Source organism: Felis catus, chromosome A1 (assembly GCF_018350175.1).
Source record: "Felis catus isolate Fca126 chromosome A1, F.catus_Fca126_mat1.0, whole genome shotgun sequence".
Lineage (NCBI taxonomy): Eukaryota > Metazoa > Chordata > Mammalia > Carnivora > Felidae > Felis > Felis catus.
Window position 1 is genome coordinate 235,922,376 of NC_058368.1, and position 5,750 is coordinate 235,928,125.

Consider the following 5,750-nt stretch of genomic DNA (forward strand, 5'->3'; position numbering starts at 1 on the left):
GTCCCCCTCTCTCTCTCTGCCCTTCCCCCATTCTCTCTCTCTCTCTCTCTCTCTCTCTCTCTCTCTCTCTCAAAAATGAATAAACATTAAGAACTGTTTAAAAATAAGCTTCTTCTCTAAATATTGAGTACAGAACATTCTATATTCCATTATGACATAAATGTTAAGTATGATACTCAGAATTTCTGTATCTACTGTGTTCTCAGTTTATTTAGTGTATCAATTTCTGGGAAAGTTATGTTGAAATGTACACTATGAGTTTGAACTTGTCCATTTCTTGTAACTTTTTTAGTCTTCTGCTTTCTGTTATTTCCGTTAGATGCATACAGACCCAGGAAAGCTGTACTTGGAAGCGGACAAATCTTTTATCACAAGGTAATGACGTCCATCTGCCAGGATGGGTCTGTGCTTACACGTCTCTTTGGTCTAGCACAGAGCCACTTTGGTCTAGCACTTCCGTTTGGTCCCTACTCGCTGGATCGAGATCAGGGCTCTGGGAGGGATTGCGTTTTAATTTTTTCTGGTTTTTATTGGGAAGTCCCCGTGTTTTAACAGCAAATGCCACCCGCTGAACGTATTGCTGTCATGAATTGTCTTAGGTTGGCTCCTCAGTAGCAGACCTTGGAGGGGAAGGAGGCCGAGCAAGGGTGGGAATTAGCCTGACGGAACGTCAGCTTAGCTCAGTCCTTTCAGGGGCATCTGAGAGCAAAGCACCAGGGCTCAGAGCTGTGTGACCAGGAGCCCAGAGCTGGATCACTTTATATTCACACACCTAGTCTTCGTTGGTGAAGGGCTGTCCTTCAGGGACAGGAGGGTGGGGCGAGGTAACCCACAGACCAGGTAACCCCCTGGTCTTACAGAGGGGCGGCTCAGAGAGGGACACCCAGGACTGTGAGTTATAGGGCTGGACATCACAAAAGGATCCGTGAGGCTGTGGGCAGAGACCCCACGTTTTCACTCACACTGATCTGTTCTACTGTCTTATGTGTCCTCTTTTTCCTATCGTTTTATTTTTCCCCTGCTTTTTCACATCTGTTGGATCTAGCTATCATCTATCACCTATCTATCTATCTATCTATCATCTATCTATCAATCAATCAATCTATCTACCTATCTATCATCTGTCTACCCATCCACTTATTTTTTCCAAACACAAGTTTGAAACCATAAATTACCTATAACTTAAGTAATCTTCATTGATTAACATACTCATGTGACTGTGTCTAAAGTTAATCAATATAATAAATAAATACAGTAAATCTTCCCCTAACTGATAATAGGTAAAAGGCACATGGGAAGATGTCATTCTGAACACCCTCTCGTTTTCCATGTCATAATTGTTTAGTATTTTATTTGCAGCTTTTAAAAAAATATTGAGAAATACCTTCATGTTATTATTGTGGCTTTTTTCCCCCCAAGATGATGTTTCCCTGGATTTATTAGGGGAAAAGAGTCTTTGTTCACATTTGATTATCTTCCTTTCTCATATTTTTATTCTTCTATCTTTATTTGGTTTCCTCAAAATCCATCTTTAGAAATTCCTACAGAAAAAAAAAATTATGACCTGGATGCCTTCTTTGTTGAAACACATCTCTATTTTGCTCAGATTCACGGGGTGCATGATTTTATACTGAGAGATGTTTTACATCATCTCTTTCGCACCACCGTCGGGGGGCCTGCTGTCCCCAGTAATTACTGCTATGTCCAGTATGTACTCAATGTGCCACAGTTTACGTATTCTACATTAAACTTAATATATTTAGCTTTTCTCTCGGTACGCTAATTCCAATACCTCCAATCTGTTGGCTTATTTTAATAACTCCTTAAAACTCCCTGAAATGCAGTCATTGTGTTTGAGGTCCCCTGCCGCAAGGTGGGGACCGCCGTGAAGCGAAGAGTCACCTCGGCCCCGGGGCCCACCGGGTTCACAAGCCTTGGGATAGCCACAGGGTGGATGTTTCCTGTTCTGTCCGAAGAGAACATTTCCCCCTCTTCCTCACTCCCACGGGAGCTGTGCCTGAGCTCACCCACAGCGGTAAATGATTGTGAGCTCCGAGAGCGGGTTCCGTGATGCTGATTAGAGAATTTTTAAAAACCACTCTCACTGGCTGCTGAAAATCAGTAAGAACAAACTTTCAGGGCACAGCCTATGGGAAAAGATACACACTCGTCGAGTTACTGGTTTGAGATGAAATCTGGGATAGTTGAACAGGAAAATAAAACAATAAAACGGCATAAAGAAATACACAAAATAAGACACAGAGAAACAAACACACATAGTAAGCTTGGGCATGTTGGTGAAGTGGCTTGTAAAAAGCAGTAGTCCTCCTCCCACCCCCCAGGTTAAATATAATTAAAATACATATTTCAAACATCTTGAGAGTGATTATGGGTGGCCACTCCTAGATACAGCCATACGTATAAATCGTAGCAATCTTGCAAAGATGGGTGTGGGTCTCTCTTATGTATTAGGATCTAGTATAAATTATTTTCTTGCCTTTTTACAAACAGAGCTCAACTATCTAAACTCCTGAAACTGCTAGGTGTCTTTCCGATAGGATCCTATAAATATTTACTCTTACGAGATCTTTGTTTCAAGGCTTACTCGGAGCAAAATTCTCAGACAAGACATATCAGCGATCCGAATTATTTCAGTCTGCTCCAAAAGTGATTTATTAGGATTATTAACTTACATGCTTATTTGCTCCTATTAGCACTGAAAGTATGATCACAGGGGTATGGTGTTGGTTTTTATTCAATTTCATTGAGAGAAAAAAAAAAAAAAGACAAAGCCCTGACCTTTCCTGTCGTCAAGCCTACCGACTTGTTAAATAATAATGTATTTAAGCTTTCTGGAATTTTTCTCCATGGCAACTACAAATACAAGTTTCCTATGTGATTATTTTGCATGAGAAATATGTAGATTTCAAATACAGATATTCTATTATTCAGTACATGCACATTTTTTGTTACATTTGGAGAAATACGATAGCAATTTGGCAACCATTTAAGCTTCATTCAGCGTTTGGATTTTTGCATAAAAGCTCGCAGTCTTGTGCTGTAGCCGTGACTGTGGGTGCTCAAACTACCTGGGAGCACCTCACATCACTCCGTGAGCACGTGCGTGTCTCCCACGCTCACCTGGTCACGATCAGCTCCCTTTACTTGGAAACCTCGCTACGAGCCGGTCACGAGAAAGGGAGCCCACATTTATTGAGTCATGTCAGGTACGGTGGGTTTGGAGACCTAGAAAACTGAAGGAAGGTGGGTCCTTTCAGTAATCTAAACTCGAACACTGACCATCGGAGGAAACACAAGGCAAATCAACAGGGAGTGATCAGTGAACGGGTTGGTGCATTTGCAAAATGAAAGATTGTCTTTCTGAGTAGAAGCACGGAACAATAGAATTCACTTATCTCCCTTTTATTAGCATTGAATGAAATAGTCAAGAGCCTCTGCAGAATTCTGGCGTTTCCTGCCACTACAAACCCTGAGAATCCTGAACATCTGACATTATGTGGCAACTGCACACTTGATACATTGAAGGTCATCGTTTGTGGAAAGCACCGCAGAGAATGGCTACAAACCCCAGCAAAAATTTCCCTTACAGTTGTTACTGTGAAAGGTCAGTGCCAAGACTCACATGTATCTTTATTTTAAATTTGTTTCTGCCGGTTTCATAAGCGTGTGATAGTATTTCAAACTTGTTTGCGTTTTCATTTTTGATTGCTGATGAGGGTTTGCATTTTTTTTTTAAATGTTGCTATTTATTCCGGGCATTTCCTTCTGCATACACTTAGGTCCCTCACTTCTGGGCACTTGCCCAGGGGAATTTTTATCTTTCCTCTTCTAATTGGTTATTTTTTTTTCAGTACTATTTGTGCTGTTTCTTTCCTTTCAGTACTTGGATTTTTAAAATCAGTTAATTTTTTTTATTGTAGTGTAATTGACATGCGATATCACATTAGTTTCAGGCATACAGTCTCCTGTTTCCACAGTTGTATGCATTTCTAAATGCTCACCATGGTGATGTGTCTTTTAACCCCCCTGAACTTGCCCCTAGTGGTCAAAGTCCAGAGAAAAATAAGATGTCTGGGACGTTGGGGAGTTCCGATGATGTCTTCGAAGGCCAGCGGTGTTTGGAATTGTCAAGCTTGGTATTCTCTTCCTAGACCAGGCTAGCGTTGAATTTGCTGGACATCACTCTCTTTGGTAAGTTCTCCTAAGTAATAAACGCCTCACCCAGCCCTGTGGATCGGCTGTGAATGCTTTCAGTCACTGTAATTTATGTTCCCTGACTTCATTCTACCCATTTTCCTCTGTAACACGTTGCAAGGTCTCGCTATATTAGCTTAGGTTTCAAAGCCAAAAAAGAAGGTTTAATCTTGCAATTTGTGTGTCTTATTCTCTAAGGAAAAAGTTTCTCACAGCAAGAAAGAATGAGACTCTTTAAGATCTCTCTTTACTTCTGGACAAGGGCAGATTAATTGAGTATAATGTTGAGTTAGAGGGAGAAATATTAAGCCTGAAACAATCTCAGAAATCCCTCAAGACTGACCTAAATGTGTAATTTTTGTTTCCCCTGCTGAGCGCAGCCTTAAAAGAAACTCATTTTTTTCTGTGATGAATATCATCCTGCTTCCTTCTAGCCTCTGTACTGTGAGTCAGGTACCTAAAAACACACATTCTCTCCTTTCTGTTCTTTAACACATTTTTATCACCAGTATTTGTACCCGTTTTCTTTATATTTTTAAATAGGTTCTTTATGGTTTTTTTTTTTCTTCTTCTTCAGTATTTACTGCTTCTTTGCAGGGCTCAGGAGTAGGACTGATGTCTGACGGTGCAGAGGGAAAAGACTGCTTGTGTCTTCCGTCCTGAGAGTGGATTTTAAACTAAAAACAATCAAGGGAGGAGAAACTGCGTCAGCGGGAAGGAAGGACCACAATGACCTTCCTCTGTTACTGTCTGCCTGTTTTTTTTGCACGTGGCTGGGGGGGATGGGCTGTCCGGGAAAGCCCCGCCCACAATGAGAAGGTTGGGCTAGGTTCTCAAACAGTTGGTCTACCGCAGTGCTTGAAACCGTAGTTACTTAGTGCCTCGGATTTATTAAACAGCCGTCCCAAGCTTCGCTGTAGACGGGACGGCGCATGTGAATTGGAAGATCATTTTTCACTGGATCCTGCCTCACGGTATCTGGCATTCGCAATGCTTCGCGTGAAGGTTTTCACTAATTGAACATTCGCTCTAAATTCCTCTGAGCCAGATACCTTTTTTCAACAATATGTAAAGAGGACCTTTGCCCTTTGCTCTCTGTAGACATAACAAAACCTATTCCTGAACAGAACTGAGACCAGATTTTGCAATAAGCCATGATAAACTTATTGTATACACACGTGTTTAGAAACTGTGGGAAAATACAGGATACTTCTCTTTTCAACTCACTTGAACGGTATTATTTTGAGTCCTTAAGTGAAAGAATGTAACTATAAAAATCAGGTCTCCCTTTTTCACGATAAAATGTGATGCAGTCTTCCTGAATAAAAGAATTATATATATATATATATATATATATATATATATATGTGTGTGTGTGTGTGTGTGTGTGTATATGTGTGTGTGTGTGTGTGTGCAAAAAAAAAAAAAAAAAAAAAAAAACCAACAACCCCAAAAGGAAATTTACTTCTGCATAAAGTTATATCCAAATAAATAAGCCTAATTCTGATGTTTGGATTAAATAAGAAATTACCATT

At 40.5% G+C, this 5,750-nt stretch overlaps 1 long non-coding RNA gene across 1 annotated transcript; it reads left to right on the top strand.

Annotated features, from left to right (window-relative positions):
• Nucleotides 1-217: 217 nt before the first annotated feature.
• On the top strand, nt 218-5,504 carry LOC123385543. Its single transcript, XR_006598301.1, has 4 exons — nt 218-375; nt 3,431-3,625; nt 4,064-4,212; nt 4,813-5,504. It is a non-coding gene; the product is annotated as an uncharacterized LOC123385543 (long non-coding RNA).
• The last annotated feature ends 246 nt before the right edge of the window (nt 5,505-5,750 follow it).